A 19,289-nucleotide genomic window follows, 5' to 3' on the forward strand; every position below is an offset into this window, starting at 1 on the left:
TTTAAAATTTTGATTCGATTTTTTTTTTCAATTCGGTTCGGTTTGAAATTTTTAAAAAATCGGTGATTTCGGTTCGGTTCGGTTTTAGACGTAAAAATTTCGATTAGACCGAACCGAACCGAAATCACCTATACTACGTCGTTTTAATAGTTCCCTATGCCCTATTTCCCTTCCCTTCCCTTCCCTTCCCTTCCCTTCCCTAAATCTAAAACAGATTTCTATCTCTTCGTGCGTGCCGCCAGTGCTCCTCTCATCTCTGTGCTCTCTGCTCCATCTCTCATCTCCATCTGCTCCATCTCTCATCTCCATCTGCTCCATCTCTCTCTCTGTGCTCTGCTCCATCTGCTCCATCTCTCTCTCTGTGCTCTACTCCATCTCTCATCTCGCCGCGAGATTCTCGCGCCTGTGCCTCCACTCTCCTTTCGATTGGACTGATTCACCATCGGCGTCGGCTGTTGCTCTCTATCGGCTCTCCACGCGTCGTCGGGCAGTCGACAATCTCTCATCTCTATGCTCTGCATGGCTCTCATCTCGCCGCGAGATTCTCGCACCTGTGCCTCCACTCTCCTCTCAACTGAACTGATTCATCATCGGCGTCGGTCGTTGTACTCTATTGGCTCTCCACGCGTCGTCGGACAGTCGGTAAGTGCTTATTCCACAGCCCTCAGTCGGCAAGTGTTATTTTGGCAAGTGTTATTTGCTGTTGATTGTTGAATTTGTGTACGTTTGATTGTTGAATTTGTGTGTTGAATGTTTGATTGTTGAATTTGTGTGTTGAATTTGTGTGCTGTTATTATTCTTTTTACTCTTTTTGGATTAAATTTTAAAATACTAAAAATCAATTTAAAAAGAGTAAAAAGAATAATGAAAAGTTTGAAAATCGGTTTAACGGATCAAATCGACCGAACCGAACTGAACCGAACCAAATCGGTTCGATTCGATTATCTCTCTTATTCGATTCGGTTCGATTTATGTAAAATACTGTAATTCGGTTTTCGATTATTTTGGTTCGATTCGATTTTAAACCGAACCGACCGAATGCTCACCCCTATCAGTGAGTCTATTCAGTATGATTGTTAAACTTGTCCTCAAGGGGTGGGCCGTCTAATCTCTTACTTTTCAATCGGCTGTGCTGGCCGTGGGTCTATTCTCAATTTGAATTTATTACTTTTTATTTAATTGTTTTAAAATAAAAACACTTAATTTCTATGTAATTATGAAATCGTACTCATCTATTCTACCATTTTATTAATTTCTATGTAATTAAAGTTAAAATTTAAATTTAAATTTAAATTTAAATTTAAATTTAAATTAAATTAGTCGACATTTAAATTTTATTTAATTTAAAATGCTATACTTTTAAAAATATATATTTTTTAAAAAATTATTTACTGAGAAATATGATATAATTATATTGGGTAAACTGTAATTTAGTCCCTCTGGTTTAGTGAAATATAACCTTTCGTCCCTCTGTTTTAAAAAACCTTTAATTTAATCCTTCACATTTAAAAAAACTGTAATTTAGTCCCTACCGTCAAATTTTCAGTTAACCTTCCGTTAATTTTAATAAAAATGACAAAACTACCCTTACATAAAAAAAACTCAAGCAAACAGTATTCCCTCCATTTCCCCTCGTCTCCTCCTAAACCACATTTCTTCGTCAACCACGCACAACCCAACAATCATGGTTTAAGTGGAAAAGAATGCTTCAAGAGTGGAGAAGAGGAAAAAACGAAAACCTGCAATTAGCAGCAATGGCGGCAAGTCCATCAGTAGAGAAACCCTCACATGATGAAAGCATCAAGACCTTGAAATTCTTAAAGGACTTAGCAATCAGCTCCAAAGTCTCATCCGTAACCACCATTCTCTTCAACCTGATCTCCTCCAGCCAAGGGTATGCGTTAGCCATGGCCTCGATCCATGGATAAACATAACCACCCCAACCGTCCGGGACGAGATTGAAGTCCGCGAAGTGCGGCTTCCCTTTGAGCTCAACCGATCTCAGCTCCGGAAATCTCCTAATCACCATTGGCGGACTGACGGAGTAACAGTTCCCGACGAAAATCCTCCTCCGGCAACACCTCTCTACCTCGTACCAGGACTTGCATACCAACGATATTGCGTTCCGGTCCTTATCACTGTGAATGAAGGAGAAAACGTGCTCCAGCACCTCCTCCGGGAAGGAGCTCGCCATTCTCAACATTAATGCCAATTATTATGAGTCGAAAATGACGTCGTTTCTTTTGCTATTCAGCGTTTCAAGTTCAGAGAGAGAGAGAGAGAAAGAGGTCGGACTGTTATTGGCTTATTGCTGTTAGATCTGACTTCAGTTTAAGTCGGTCACAGTTGGGAAGTATCTTTGCGCTGAGTTGGGTGGAGGAACCGTCTTAGTAGCAAATCGGACGTCTGCCTCACGATGGGAAACCTTTAAAGTAAATAAGTTACCATTTTCAGTTTCTTTCTGGTTTCTATTCTAGTGCTTTTAATTAACAGATGTTGGTGTTTGTTATTGAAGATGTGGAGGATCAATGAAACCCATTTCAACTTCAGGGTATTTAACAAACAATTCCTAGGATTGGACACCAGTGGCATGGGACTGACTTAGTAGCCATCTCCAACACATTTGAGATTGTGAAAAACTCGAATGATTCTACACGTGTTAGGATAAGAGCTTCCAATGGGTTCTTCTTGCAGGTGGCTTTCACTCTCTTTCTCTTCGGACTATACATAAAATATTGAGCATTTCCTTTTCCATTTACTCAGCAGGTTGGCAATTGCAGGTGAAAACAGAGGAGCTACTGACAGCCGATAATGCAGGTGGTAGCAACTGGGGAGACGATGACCCATCAGTATTTGTAATGAAAATTCTTTGAAAGATGCCGGGAGAGTTCCAAGTCACTAACGGTTATGGCCCCAAACTAGCCCCATAAGTTATGAGGGTATAGGAGAACAATTCCTCGATAAATTTGCATGAATCTTTAGCTCAACCTTAATTAAGCAACACCACGCTAACCTGTAAACTTGCAAATTTAATAATATTACATTTCAGGAGCACTAGACGACATTCATAGTGGAAAAAGATTTCAAGTTCATATCTGAAAATGGACTAAACGCTGTAAGAGAATCCATCACCTCCAAAGTCTTACGTCGGAGGATGAGGATAAAAGGAAGAAGAGGATCGGGAGGAGGAGGAGAAGGAGAAGGAGGAGAAAGGATCGGGAAAAGAAGGAGAAGGAGAAGGAGAAGAAGAAAAAGAAGAAGCAGAAGGAGGAGGAGGAGGAGGAGGATCGGGGAAAAGAAGGAGAAGATGAGGAGAAAAGGATAGTTTAGTCATTTTTATTAAAATAAATGGAAGGTTAACTGAAAATTTGACGGTAGGGACTAAATTACAGTTTTTTTTAAATGTGAAGGATTAAATTAAAGGTTTTTTAAAACAGAGGGACGAAAGGTTATATTTCACTAAATCAGAGGGACTAAATTATAGTTTACCCAATTATATTTGATATATAAATTAATTTTTTAAAAGTGAAATTATTTTAAATAAAAAAATAATATTTATAATTTAATTTTAAATATAATAAATTAATAAATTTAATATAAAGTAATTAAGAAAGTCTAACTTATCAAAATTTATTTAAATAAATTATTTTTTATATAAAAAATAATTTTTAAAAAATTAATTTAAAATGTAAAATAAATAAAATAACTTTTTACAATTTTTGAGAAGTGTCATTTTTTTTTTTTAGTTTATTACTCCGACAAAACGAGGCTTTAATTTCAAATCCGGCTAGGACAGATCTACTTTCAAGTCATCGTGAAAGGCACATTCGCATTTATTGTGAATTTTCTTTACTTTTTGTGAAAATTTATTTATAATTTTCTTTGATTGGATTTGGTAGACAGGTGGTTCAATTTCCTTACAGACATGATATTATTGTATTCAGAACGAGGGTCATAAATATGCCACGTATGATTGCTATTTTAGCCATTAAAATAAGCATCCGGAATTATGAATATTTTTAAAATTTAATAATGATAGAAATTAGTGAAATTAAAATTTTTTTTTCAAAAGACAAAAAAATAAATTCATTCATAAACAAGGTCCAAAGCCACATATGTGATAAGGCAAATCCAAACAACATGGTCCAAAGAATAAAAGAAAAGAATATGAAGGAGACCCATATAATTGGAATTCTACTATCTTCCATTCGTGTGATCTGTTATCTCTTTTCCGAAAAATGCCAACAGCTTAAAATTAGAATCATGAAAAGATTTAAGAAATTTCCAACAATAATAGTCTTTCGTCAGCCATAAAAACATTCTGAAAAATATATAGACAAAGAAATACGGACTAACCATATGTTCTGAAAAAAGAGAATCATCCATGCAGTTTCATTCTAATTGTTTTCTTTCTAATTTTTGATGTACTCAAAATAACTTTAGACCTGTGTCAAAAAATTAAAAGAAAATCGAAAAGCAAAGAGAAAGTATCAACCCAATGAACCATATCAAAATCAAAGAGAAAAGACGAAAAAAGATACATGCACAATTAGATTTAGGAAGAACGGTTGGACTATAAAGTCTCGAAAGAGAAGAACGTATTTTATGATTTTTCATTTCTAGATATCACCACCCGAATTTTTGAAGTTGCCACCAAACTAAACTCACAGGACATAATATTAATTTGGAAGCTACTCAATAAATGGAAAAATTATATATTTTTATGAGTGATTTTGAATAGGTTAATAATACAAGTCTTAGTTTGGGATCTAATTAAGAGTCTTTTTTGTGATTAAGAGTCTTTTTGTGAAAAGTAGGAGAAGCTGAATTTCCTGCTTCTATTTATTTTTACAAATTTAAGAGAGAATATGAAATCTTTTAAGTTAAGTATTTAATAATTATTTGAAAATTTTTTTTGATGATTTTATCGATCGTTTAAATAAAAAATGAAAAAGATAATCAACTTGGAGAGATTATTAATAGAAAATGAGAGATTATTAATAGAAAATGAAAGACTGTCCTCTTATAAATGAGTAACTAAAAACAAATAATAAATGGAGATTAACTTCCTGCAGCTAAGGAAACCAAATTAATAAAAAATTAATTTATTTAAATAAAACATCTTGACAGAAATAGCAAAAAATCTTCAATAATTGGCTTAAACTTCTTACGATTTTTCTTTCTTTTCACTATGAATATATTTCTTATAACACCTCAAAAAACTTATAACCGTCGAACTACATAAATGAATTAAGTAGATGGTAATGCAATATATATATATATATATATATATTAATTCAAATTACTAAAAACTTTAATTATATTGTATTAGATGATTATCTATTAAATATTGTCCAAAAGTATAGAAGTATTTTAAGAAAAAATATTATCACGGCTCTAAACCACATAGTGGTCTTAATTTTCAGTTCAAAATGGTTTTAATTTAAAATGATTTTGATTAAAAATTATTTTAATTTGATTTTATTTGAATTTTTTTAAAATTTATAAATAATATTAATATTTTATAAATTAAAACACATAAATTTATAAAATTGAAGTTTATAATATCTTAAATTCTATGGCAAAGGAAAACGTAATCAATATAATTTTTAAATTAGGATAGTTTTTATTTAAATTTATTTATTTCAACTACACGATTTCGATTCTAATTTAATTAAAGGAATTGTAATCGGTCTACGAATTAACTGATTATAATTCAGTTTTATGAATCAAAACTGTTTAATCGAAAATAATATCTGTTAATTAACTTTGCAGTTTAAGTCAAACTATGACCATCTTTCTCTCTCTATATATATATTAAAGAGAAACTTAGAAGAATTGTGCGTAATTCCAACTTAGCAAAGTAATTTATTTTATATGTAATAATAGATTTCTACATTAATTTGGTGGCTGTGTTACTTATTATATTAAAAAAAGTTTTTTTTTTTCCTTTCATCTCTAATGTTTAATTAATTTTTTAATATTTTAAACAAAAAATAAATGAATTATTTGATCAATTTTTAAAAAAATAAAAAATTAATTAAATATTATATGAGAGAAAAAAATATATAAATATATTTTTAATTTAATTAGTATTACAGTTAATAAATTAATCTAATAGAAAATAAATGTCGAACCGGATTTATATTAGGATATGAACTTTGATGCATATTATCGGGAAGGAAGAAGAGAGTGGGGTGTCACATGGGGACAAGCACGAGATTGTTTGAGAGAGAAATGGAATAAAAGTGTACGGACAGGGCCCCATTGCCACGTGAAGTTGGATGAAATTGCGTTGTCCTTCTGCTGGGATCCACACAAATCTGCGTCCTTGTCTACACTCATTTTTTTTTCCCCAAGCAAATTTAGTTACATCATAGGCAATTAGACATGGTTTCTTTGAAGAAATATTTCAAGCATGTGGTGATCATGTTGGGGGTTCAGATTGTGATTCAAAACTGGCCAACCAAGATTGACCAAATATTTTAAAATCTGGTTTCTTGAACTTGCATACACACATGTATTCATCAGATCAATTGTATTCATTTATCTTTCTGTCAATTTCTGCGAGCTAAACAAAACAAATTTAAACACGTTCGCTTTTGAAGCTAAAATTAGAGACCTCTGTTGGTTAACTTCTATTTTTGAGGGCTTGACTAGCTAAAAACCAAGTCTCTTGCAGTTGCTACTTCAGCTTCAGTTCTTTATATATATTTTCAGAGTTGAGCTTCAGCTTCAGTCTCAAATAACAGCACAGCGGTGCTGCAATGCTTAAACGCAAGAAATATTCTCACATGGCCAACAAATGCTAAGTCCCTTTTCTTTGTGGGGCTGTCTCTGCTTTATTCATACCAAGCAACCTAGTACTTCTCCTTAATTTAACCACTTGCTTTCCTTTTTTTCCTTTTCTTTTTTTTGTGCAGTGTGTTTTGTCAGCTTGAACTTCACGTGAGCAAAAATTGAATAATAGCAAGTTTTTATTAGAATATAGTGTTCAATCTCCATATGCCAAACATGTTATTAAGATAATTAATTGTATATGGAAGGAGGAAACAAGAATTAAAAACTAAGGTTAAACAAATCAGATGAAGATCTAAACAACAATTTTTTAATATTTTTTTGAAATTTTTTTGCTGTCAGAAAATATTTGGGGATAATTAATCACTGTCAATCTCTCCAATTCAATGGCCAGCGTTAATTAGGCGGCTGAGATAGAATAGATATTAGTTTATTTTTCATCTAGAAATGCCAAACCCTGGTGCCCCTTGATCAAGAAGACTTCTTATAAAGTAGATCCAGATGTGTTAATATAACCTAGATTTTATATAAAAATTATTTTAATACTTATTAAATTAAATATTTATATTAAAATGTACACAATGTAAAATTTAATAATTATAAAACTATAATTTATAATTTAGCTTCTAAATTTTATTAAAAAAATAATTAAACTTCCATATTTTCATTGTTAATTTTTAATACTTAATTTTTATAAAAATATAATTATTTAATTTTATGTGTATATACTTTAAATTTTTAAGAATTAAATAATTATATTTGATAATATTTAAAATTAAATAATTATAATTTATAAAATTTAAATGTTAAAAATAATTATACTTTTTGTAAAAGTGAGTGTTAAAAATTAATAAAAAAATTATTTCATTTATCTCATAATTTTTATTCATTTTTATTTTTTAATTATTTTAAAATTATTATTCATTTTTTATACTATAATAATATATAAATTAACTATCATAATTTTATTTTATTTTATTTTATTTTAAAAAAATTATTACAATATTTTTTAATATTTTAAAAATAAATATAATTAAAAAATTAATAAAAAAATATTTTTTAATATATATAAAAAAATAAAATAGATAAATATTAGGAGGCGTTACTTGATATTTTATAAAAAAATATTACGTATTGTTGAGCCGGTTATTTGTTGTTCCAAGGAAGAGTTTTCTAGAGTACTAACTTCTCATAAATTAGTGATAAATAAATTTAGAGTAAGGTTTTAGAGTTTTCTAATAACTATTTAAATTAAATTTTTTGTATTTAAATTATGTATTTATTATATACTTCAATTAATTATACATAAATTCATATATAAATAATTTAATTTAATAATTAATAAATTTATTCACATGTTAAATTTTGTACCGCACAAAATAAATATAGCATTCAAAGTTGATTGATTTTATTTATAATATGTCCTGACAATTTTTTTTAATTATTATATGTATTTAGATAATAATTGCAACGAAAAGTTAAAATTTTTTTTATTTAGTATATACTTAATAATCCTATGGGCTTGATGATTGGGTCAAAGTTTTCCCAAATAAAATCCTAGTAGCTGAATAAGCTTGGTCCAAGAAACCCATGGGTTTTGTCTTAGTAGTTTTTCTTTTGAATTCTGAGTAATACAGAAAAAAAAAATCAAGGGGTCATATTTTAATTAATTAAATAATATCATTCAAATAATAATTCCTTATCTTTAATAAATACCCGTACGCTAAATTTCATTTTATCAATGTATAGTATTTATTTAATAATTTTTAGCCCAGGTAGAGCTTTTCAGGCCCAGCCCACCCATTTATAAGTGTAACTTCATCTCTAGCTGCAAGAATTTACAGCCATGAATAGGGGTGTGCATCGGTCGGTTCGGTTCGGTACCGAATCGAACCGGCCAAAACCGAATTAACCGAATTGTTTCAAAATGTAAACCGAACCGAACCAAATAAGATAGAAAACCGAACCGAATCGAACCGAACCGGTTCGGTTCGGTTTGGTTTGAAACCGATTTTTGAACTTTTTTTTCTAATTTCATTAATTAATTCATCCACAAGCAGTAAATCCATCAAATGAACTGTAGCACTAAAACTAAAGGAAAAAAGAAATCAGCAAAACACTAACAGATCAAAGTAGCAACAAAATTTACCAGAAACACAATACCAAAACACTCGAAACAAAACCCAAAAAAGCATAATTCAAACATTTACAGCAACCAAATTTCATCCTAGAAAGAACCCAGAAATTACTCACCAAAAAATTTTCTTAAAAAAAAAATACCTGAGCTAACTCTACCAACACGGTGAGACTGAGCAACTGAACCTTCTTTGAGTATTTAGAGTGTTGTGAATCACCTGTGCTAGGTTTGTCTGTATCTCCTTCTGTGAATCTGTGCTAGGTGTTGTGAATCACCTTCTGTGTTTGTATCTCCTTACACTGTCCAACGAGATGACGATTCAAGTTTTGTTCTACAGCCTGTGAGAGAGACGGCTGTGAAACACTGAAACTTACAAGCTAAACTTACAAGCTAAGTTCATGAAACTTACAGTGAAAAGAGTCTTGCGAGCGATGGCTATGAGAGAGAGAGACGCGAGCGATGGCTGTGAGAGAGAGACGCGAAGGGTGGCAGGGTGGGTGGCCGGTGGGTGGCTGTGGGACTAGCGACTGGGGTGGGTGGCTGTGGCTACGGATTGAAGACGCGAAGGATGGAGATTAGGGATTTGGTTTGAGAGAGACGAAGGTATGCGCCGCGTGAAGAATGACGAGGGATAGGTAGGAAGTGAATTGATATAACCCTATAATAAAACGCTGCGTTTAAAATTGATTTCGGTCGGTTCGGTTTGACCGAATTATTTTGACTCCAAAACCGAACCGAACCGACCAATATGAAATTTCTAAAAATTAAAATCGAACCAAACCGATTTTATTTTAAAACCGAACCAAATTATTAAATTAAATCGGTTCGGTCGGTTTATTCGGTTCTAACCGAACGGTGCTCAGCCCTAGCCATGAATAGAAAACCGAGTTTGAATCTAAATGATAAGCTTATTTAATAGATTTTCATACATGGACATTTGGCAGATAAGAGCATTTGCATCATTTGATTAGCTTTTCTGAAATCATCTCAGTTCTGACTCAGCTAGCCACCTTGCATATCCACCCACCCTTTGACTATGAAGACGGAATAAGGATAAGTACTGAAGCCTATCTCTTATATATTTCACATAATTAAGTTGGTCAATGCAATGCATTAATATTACACCTCAAGATATTCCAAAAAAAGTTTTTTTTTTTTTTTACTTTAAAATTTTTATTAATACCTTTATATATAAAATTATTAATCAATATATTTTATTTTTAAAATTAAACTAAATAATATAAAAAAATTATGAAAATATAAAATTTTTGTTTATAAACGGAAACGTGATATCGAAACTAATCCAAATAATTTTTAAAATAAAAAAATTATGAAAATATAAAATTTTTGTTTATAAACTGAAATGTGATATCGAAACTAATCCAAATAATTTTTAGATCCATTTTTTTATTTTATCTAAAATAGTTAATTCAAATTATTTAGTATTTACTATATACGATTTCAATTTATCGTAATCCGCCGATGTAAAACATTTTCACTAACTATTACATTCTATCCCGCTAAATTTTTAATGTTTTTGTTGGAATTGAATCAAATACAATCTTTAAATTAGAATCAGACCCTAAGATATTATGATTTGCTAATATTTCGGATGGCTCCGCCTCGTCTCACACGAATAATTCTTTTCTCACAGACTTCTTAATTCTGCATAATTTGTCTGACTCAGGATGGTTTTAATATAAATTGAAACGCCTAAACTGATTCAAATAATCGTTAAATCCACTTTTCACTTGATTCAAAATTATTAATCCAAATTATTTTGTAATTTTCGTAATATCTATTATATATAATTTTAATTTACCATAATTTGCCAAAATTAAGGCAAATTAAATATGAATAGAAAGTCTATTGACGGTCCAGTTCCAGCAATTACAAACTACAAGCGAAGTGTTCTTGCCTTGGCTAGTGAAAATAATAGAGCAGAAAAAATCTTTAAGAGGTAATGAAAGGGTAACGTGTGCCTTTATCATATAATTTGTTTCTTTATCATATGAGGGTTAGGAGAAAAAGAATTGCACTTTTTTAACAACATAACATTTATTTTATGTTTGACTCTTGAGAACTTGTGGGAGATGCAACTGTACAAAATTTATTTAAATAAATAAATTGGACATTTTTATTTTTATTTTTTAAAGAATGGAGGACAAATTGGCAATTTGTCAATTTTTCTTATTAAACTATCATATTTAGGGTTTCAACAATAATAATATTATTAATGATAGATATGAAATTGTTGTCTTACTGCAATTAAAATAATAGTTATGCAATAATTTAAAATTATTAGAAATAAAAATTAATTTTATATCATATAATAATATATTCTAATAAATAATTTATTTTAACTTTTTATTTGTGATAAAAAATTAAATAAATTATTGCTGTATATTATGACAGCAACGATAGATATAGATATGGAAGAGTAATATTTAGTTTAAAGCGAAAAAAACGATCGAACTAAATTAATTTAAAATTTTAATTTAATTTTTTATTTATTTTAAAAAATTTAATAATTTCGATTCGGTTTGATTTTAATGAGAAAAAATTAATAAAATCAAATTGAATCAATTACTAATAATAATATATTATTTTTGATAATATAAAGATTAGACTATAATCAAGATTTAATACGTCAATTAAATTTTAAAATATTAAAAATAAAATATAAAAAATCTATTAAAAAGCTCAGTTAAATTAGATCGGTTCAATTTAAATCAATTTTTATTAAAATTCAATTCAATCGATACAAAAATTTCAATTTTCAAGATATTCAGTTCGATTTAATTTTAAATTGAATCAATCAAATATCTAAATATAGAGATTATTAAATAATTATAATTAACTTATATATATAGATATATATATATAAGAACCATTTATAGCAATTATCATCGATCAATTTGTAAAAGTATTAGAGAATGATAGCTACCTTGGATGACTTTTGATATTTTTCTTATTTTTATAAAGCAATTTTTGTTGACTTGCAAATTGCAACAAATTGAATGACTAAAAATAAATTGTGACTGATTTAATCAATATTAGTTTGTTTGCAATTTTTTTTAATGGAGAATTATTGTTCAAATTGTATGCTCTGTATGTCATTACAAGATATTAATTCATCCACTACAATCGTATGTTATTCCGTTTCATAAAAATATATTTATTTATTTATTTTTATTTTTTAATTATATTTTTGGAAATGGTAATGGGCATATATTAAAAATAAAGTTATTAGTTCTAAAAGTAATTTAAAAATATGATTTTTTTATAAAGTAATATGAGTAAATGAAATATGAATAAAAATAAATAATTTATTATTTTAATTGTATTAATCACAAATATTTTTTAAAATTATATGAAACAAGATAGAGAAGTTTGATTATATATTTTGTAGAATGAATGGAGTGGTAATTTTAATTTGCTTAGGGTTGCAAGCTAGTGGCTATCAAGCAATTTAAAGAACATGTATATCCGATAATGTGCAAACCCAATGATTTTTTGATGGGCGAGGAAAATCTGAATAATTCTGTGAGGGCTGCTCAATTGGATAGAGTTTTGTGCAATTTATCTTGCTATATCCATCAGCCGGAGTGTGCCACCTTCCATGGATTTGCTCTTACCATTGTCCGATTTTGCTAGCTTTAGAAAATTCTGTGAATAATAGGCAAGCAACACCATTCCGTCTTTAGACCGCGTGGCAAAGACATCTTGATTATAGTAATTTAGTGTTAAAATGCTGGTGTTCAGAAGTTCCTCTGGCTACCGCTTTAGATGTATGCAGAATAACTTTAATAAGTAAAAAATAGAGGTTTTTGGATCTATCTATAAACGTAAAAGTTGCCTTCTAGCTAGCATAAGAGGTGCCCAAAAGGAACTTTGTAATTCACCGCATTCTAGGCTGGTTAGACTGGAGTGGAAGTTAAATATTGAGTATCAATCTCTTTTGGACCTGGAAGAATTAATTTAGTTTCAGAAATCTCGTGAGAAAAGGATTACAGAGGGTGATAGGAATACATCGTATTATCATACTAGTGCGGTCATTAGAGGTGCGAAAAAGAGGATGTTTGCTTTAAGGGATGGTTCAAGCAACTGGTGTACAGATCCACAAGAGTTGAGGTTACTTGCTTTTAGATTCTATAAAGAGTTATATACGGCTAAAGAGTTGTAATACCCGGCTAGACTCCGGTATCGGAATTCCTACCGTCCGGTGGAATCTCGGATGTCGGAAGCCTCTAGTAGGGTAGAATCATGTTTTCATAAAATGTTTTAAGGTATTTCATGGTTTTAAGTAAAATGGAAATGAGTTTTTGCATAAAAACAACCTTGAAGGAAAACTCAGGTTCGGCCGCCGAACATGCATGCCTTCGGGAGCGCCTTTAGGCCCCCGAAAGCATAAGTGAGGAAAGTCCAGGTTCGGCCGCCGAACCTCAAGTTCGGCCGCCGAACATGGCATGCATGCGGAGGCACGTTCGGCCCCCGAACGTGGCCTGGCCAGCCACTATAAAAGGGTCCCTTAGCCGAAAACGGGCGAGCTTTTTCCCCATTTCCGGCCAAGGTGAGTTCTCCGCCACCCCTCACCGATCTTGAGTCTTTTCCTTCAGATCTTTCGAGTTTTTTCACAAGTTTCTACTTTGTTTTGAAGATTTTTGAGTTTTAAGCAAGTTTTGGAGCTTTGGGGTTTAAGAACTCAAAATCTCCCACCTCCGAGTTTAGGACGTCTCTCTCTCGATCTTCAAGAGGTAAGAGCCGATCTTAAGCTCATTTCATGTTTAAAGTAAGTTTTATGCAAGATCTATGGGGTAGAATGCATGTTTAGCTCCTAGTTAGGTTTTTGAGCTAATATTATGTTTTGAGCAATGTATGTTGGATTGTGTTGTTGTTGTGTGTTGTAGTTGGGGTTTAAGTTAGTTTGAAGCCCCTAGGAGCCAATGTATGTGTATTTGCATGTTTTGGTTGAGCTAAATGCATGTTTGGAAGATTGGAGGCAAATGTGCTTCAAGGAGCCAAGTTTCTGCCCTTTGGCAGAAACCAGGTTCGGCAGCCGAAGGAACTTTCGGCCGCCGAACATGGCTGGGGAGGCAGGCCTTTCGGCTGCCGAAGTTGCCCCCGAAAAGAGAATTTCGTCTCTGTCTGGGACTTTCGGCCGCCGAAGGTGCCGCCGAACATGCATGAGTTTCGCCTCTGTCTGGGAGTTTCGGCCGCCGAAGGTGCCGCCGAACCTGCCTGACTTTCGGCTCTGGAGGGACTTTCGGCCGCCGAACCTGCCGCCGAAAGTGCCCTGTTCAGCCATTTCTTGCATGTTTTTTTCTATGATTATTCCATGATGTTTTAGGGGGTTTTTGGGGAGTAGTTTAGAGTTATGTTCATGTATGTTTGATCCCTCATTTGAGTCCACCTATGTAGGTTCGGACCCGAGGAACCGAGAACCCCAGCAGTGAGTCTGTTGCCCCAGTGTCTGGTTAGAGCTACCCAGAGGTGAGTGGAATAACTTATTATGTTTTAAAGCAAAGAATGAACTTTTCAGCATGTTTCACGCATCATGAATGCCATGTGATGAATTAGGTTGCTTGCATTAGAATTCACGAATATGTTGCATTGCATATTTTTATGTTGATGTGGATGAATGTTGGATGATCCATAGCCCTCGATCTATGATATGACGATGTGATATGTACGGTACGGAAAGTAAGACCAGTGGGACCCATTCTACGTTCACTAGCATTATGTAAGAGAAAGACCAGGACCCATTCTACGTTCTGGCACAGTTGGACACTGTTATGTTATGATATGTAAGGGAAAGACCAGGACCCATTCTACGTTCTGGCACAGTTGGACTGTAATACCCGGCTAGACCCCGGTATCGGAATTCCTACGTTCCGGCGGATTTTCCGTTGGAAGTCGGGATTCGAGGATGTCGGAGCTTGCCCTAAGGGTATAAGAAAGGTTTGTAAGATGTTTTTTAAGTGTTTTTATCATGTTTGCATGTTTTGAGTTAAGAAAATTGAGTTTTGAAATGAAAAGGCCAAGGGAACAAAAGCCAGGTTCGGCCGCCGAAGGTGAAGTTCGGCCGCCGAAAGTTGCATGGTTTCGCATGCACGTTAGGCCGCCGAAGGAAGAGTCGGTTGGCCACTACAAAAGCCCCTTTGCCCGAGACTTGAGTGTTAAACACTCTGTTTTTGGGTCAAAGGTAGGTGCAAGCTCTCCTTGGTGTGATTTCTCATGTTTTCCTCAAATCTTGCATGTTTTAACTTGATTTGAGCTTTGTTTTAGAGATTTGAGCAAAAGGAAGCAAAGTTGAGCACTTGGAGAGTTTGATTGAGTTTTCTCCTATCTCCAAGCTTGGATCATCAATCCTTTAGTTCTTCAAGAGGTAAGCATGGATCCTCACCTCCCCTTATGTTTAAAGCAAGTTTTAGAAGTTTTGGAGAGGTTTATGGCATGTTTTGGGGTATAAGCATGAGTTTGAGCATATGTTGCTCATATGCGTTTTGTTGTTGTTTTTGGGGCTTGAACTAGTTTTTAGGCCTCTATATGCATGAGTTATGTTATATGGTAGTTGAGAAGTGTTGGTATGCATGTTCTGGGTGTTTGATAGGATTTTGGAGGCTGAGAGCATGAGTTGTGCTCGGATTCTGCCTTTCTGGAGAATCCAGGTTCGGCCGCCGAAGCAAGGTTCGGCCGCCGAACCCCTTGTGGAGGCAGTTTCGGCTGCCAAACCTTGCCCCCGAAAGCTAGGCTTTTGGGTGAGAACGGGGCTTTCGGCCGCCGAAAGTGCATGAGTTTCGTCTCTGGACGAGACTTTCGGCCGCCGAAGGTGCCGCAGAACATGCATGAGTTTCGTCTCTGGAGAGGGGTTTCGGCCGCCGAAAGTGCTGCCGAAAGTGCCCAGTCCAGCCTTCTTTTGCCCATTTTTCCATGCATGCCGATGATGTTTTAGAGGGGGTTTTGGGGAGATAGTAGAAGTTATGTTTAAGTAAGTTTGGTCCTCATTTGAGTCCACCTGTGTAGGTACGGACCCGAGAGACCAAGGAGGCCCACAGAGTTAGAGTTACAGAGACTGCTCAGCAGTTGACAGAGGTGAGTGGAACAGAACTTTATTTTAAAAGTTAAGACCTGTTTTAGCATGATTCATGCATCATTAATGCCATGTTTATGTAGGATGCTTTGCATTAGTATTCACCAAGTTGATGCATTTCATTATTACTTGTATATGTGGATTGGACCGAGGCGATCTCAATAGCCCATAAGTCTGTCATTATTGTATGTCCTGTGTGAGCTCCTTTGGGGGCCGGGCATTTACCTTGGATGAGTCCTGTGAGAGCCCTTATAGGGTCGGGCACCATGAGTAGTTAGTGAAAGACCTGTGTGAGCTCCTTTGGGGGCCGGGCACTGACAGAGGGAGTTTTGGGATCATGTCCAATCCGAGATGTGAAATGTTTGTGCCGTGATGCATCATATGATAGCATGTTTTAAATGTGATTTGTTTTATAGATTCCGCTCACTGGGCTTTAGCAGCTCATCCCTCTCCCGAACCCATGTTTTCAGGGCCTCAGAGAAGAGAAAGAGAAAGAGATAGCAAGGGTAAAAGGCATATGTAATAGTATAGAATAGTGGACATGATAATGATGTACAGTACAGAGTTTATGTAATGTATAGAAATGATGTACTAGTAAGTTATATAGTGAGTTATAGAATTGTGCTTGGCCCTAGTGCTTGTTATCCCTTTGCACATGATCCTTTTATGTTATATATGATTGAGATAATGTTGTGATGATGATGAGCTAAGCTTGGTGCATGGTAGTCTTTCTATCTCTGTAGTCACTGTATGGTACCATAGCAGGTATCACTCTTCGAGTGCATACAGACAGAGCATGCATAGTCCAGGCTTAGTGGAAGTGATACAGAAAGAAAAGATAGTCAAGCAAAAAAAAAAAAAAAAAAAAAAAAGAGTAAGTAACAGTTTTAAACTTAAGTATGATCATGTATGGGATTTATCAGGTACACAGAGTTGACAGTAGGCTTACTACGGGTCCCGGCGGCCTTAAGCCGATCTGGATCCTAGTGCCGGTGATGGTCCGGTAAGCGGGCTGTTACATGGACCATGTAGAGGGCTATTGGTGACAAGTTCATCCTTGATGTGATTAGCTGTGATGTGATGCATTCCATGATCCATATGATTTAAATGTTTTTATTATTCTGCTCACTGGGCTCTTGTAATACCCGGCTATATTCCGGCATCGGAATCCCTACCTTCCGGCGGAATCTCCGTTGGAATATGGAATTTTGATGATGCCAGAGTCTTCTAGAGGGGTAAAATGTGATTTCTAAAATGATTTTTACTGATTTCATGGTTTTTAAGTGAGTTTTGAAAAGAAAAGACCAAGGAGGTTTTTGCCAGGTTCGGCTGCCGAAAGTGAAGTTCGGCCACCGAACATGGGAAGGTTTCGGAAGTGCTTTTGGCCTCCGAAAGCTATGTTTGAACAAACCAGGTTCGGCCGCCGAACCTCAAGTTCGGCCGCCGAACATGGGGGGGTTTTGCATGCACGTTAGGCCGCTGAAGGGGGTTTGGCTGGCCACCTATAAAAGCCCCTCAGACCGAAAATGGGTGAGATTTCTCCCCATTCTCGAGCTCAGGTGTGTTCATGTCCTCCTTTGGTCATTTTCATGTTTTCCCTTCATCTCCTTCATATTTTTATGAGTTCATGGTTGTTTTGAAGAGTTTTCAAGCTTAGATCAAAGTTTTGGGAGCTTGGAGACCCAAGGAGTAGTTTCCTCCCATCTCCAAGTTAGAGCTCGCACAAATCCTCGATCTTCAAGAGGTAAGTGTGGATCTACGCTTTTCTTTTACGTTTCATGAAGTTTTAAGTGAGTTTTAAGAGGTTTTGATGGTTGAGTATGGGTAGATATGCATGTTAGGGTTTATGTGGGTTTTATGCCCAATGTATGTTCTTGTGATGTTTGTGTTGGGGTTTAAGTTAGTTTTCAAGCCCCTTGAGCTTATGGGAGAGAGTATGCATGATTGGGAGAGAGTATGTGAGGTTTGGTTTGTTTTGATGGTTTTGGCCTATGTGGGTCATAAACTATCTATGTATGCTTTAGATGTTGTTTTTGGGAGTTTAAGCTTGTTTGAGCTCCTTTGTGCATGGTTAAGGATGTATGCATGTGTTTGAGAAGTTGGGTGCTTGTTTTGGGGTGTATGGAAGGTTTGGGAGGCTTGAAATGCACAAAGGCTGAGTTCTGGATGAACTCAGGTTCGGCCGCCGAAGGTGGTTTCGGCCGCCGAACCTGCCTGATGATGCAGGGATTGGCCGCCTAACCTTGCCCCCGAAAGTTGAGTTTTGGCTTGAAAGCAGACTTTCGGCCGCCGAAGGTAATGTTCGGCCGCCGAAAGTGCCTGACTTTCGTCTCTGGAGAGAGGGTTCGGCCGCCGAAGGTGCCGCCGAACCTGCTTGACTTTCGTCTCTGTCTGGGACTTTCGGCCGCCGAAGGTGCCGCCGAAAGTGCCCTGTCCAGCCCTTTCATGGGTGTTTTCTATGCATGTTTAAGTGATGCTTTAGGGGGTTTTTGGGTAGTTGTCTATGAGTTGTTTAGAGTATGTTTGGCACCTCACTGGAGTCCATCTATGTAGGATCGGACCCGAGGAACCGAGGTGTTTAGCAGTGTTAGCTGCTTCAGAGTTAGTCCAGAGCTAGCCAGAGGTGAGTGGAACTAACCCTTATGTTTTAAATCAAATGTTTTTAGCATGTTCAAGCATGTTCATGCATCATGAATACCATGTTATGCAATAGGTTGTTTGCATTAGAATTCACGAATATGATGCATTGCATAATACGATGACAATGATGTGGATGGATACTGGATGATCCTCTAGCCCTCAGTATGTTATGACATGATATGGAATGATATGATATGAGATGAGAAGTCCAGGTGTGGCCGTATCGCCCCTGGCATAAAGCATGAGAAGTCCAGGTGTGGCCGTATCGCCCCTGGCATAAAGTATGTGAAGTCCAGGCGTGGCCGTATCGCCCCTGGCATAGAGTATTGTTGACTTGTTATGGTACGAGATTGATATGTAGAGGGCTATTGGTGACAGATTCATCCTTGAGGTGATATATTTGTGATGTGACGCATTCCATGATAGCATACGTTAAAATGAACTGTTTTCTTTTATGGTTTCTGCTCACTGGGCTTTTTAGCTCACCCCTCTCCCCTAACCCCAGGTTTGCAGGGTCAGAGATAGTCAGGAGATCAGCAGGTTACGTCCATGGTCATGTTTATGTAATAGAATAGAAGTGGACATGATGTAATGTAAGGTTATGTATTGTTGTAAAAAGAG

Source organism: Manihot esculenta, chromosome 11 (assembly GCF_001659605.2).
Source record: "Manihot esculenta cultivar AM560-2 chromosome 11, M.esculenta_v8, whole genome shotgun sequence".
Taxonomy (NCBI): Eukaryota; Viridiplantae; Streptophyta; class Magnoliopsida; order Malpighiales; family Euphorbiaceae; genus Manihot; species Manihot esculenta.